Genomic DNA, 207 nt, shown 5'->3' with positions numbered 1-207 from the left:
GAAAGAAACAAATTGATCTAAAGGCAGATATAGACAGATAGACAGTGGAATAAGTCCAAAGCATTATGGTACTTACCCTTTAAAGACCCCATACCATTAATATCTGCGACGCCTCCCCTCTCACCGTCCGTCCACCTCTCCCCAAAGTATTCTCTGCAAACCTCAGATTTCACTAACGTTAATCATATCATCACCTCTCCATCACGA

This window comes from Penaeus monodon, chromosome 15, assembly GCF_015228065.2.
Source record: "Penaeus monodon isolate SGIC_2016 chromosome 15, NSTDA_Pmon_1, whole genome shotgun sequence".
Lineage (NCBI taxonomy): Eukaryota > Metazoa > Arthropoda > Malacostraca > Decapoda > Penaeidae > Penaeus > Penaeus monodon.
This window is presented reverse-complemented; position numbering follows the sequence as displayed.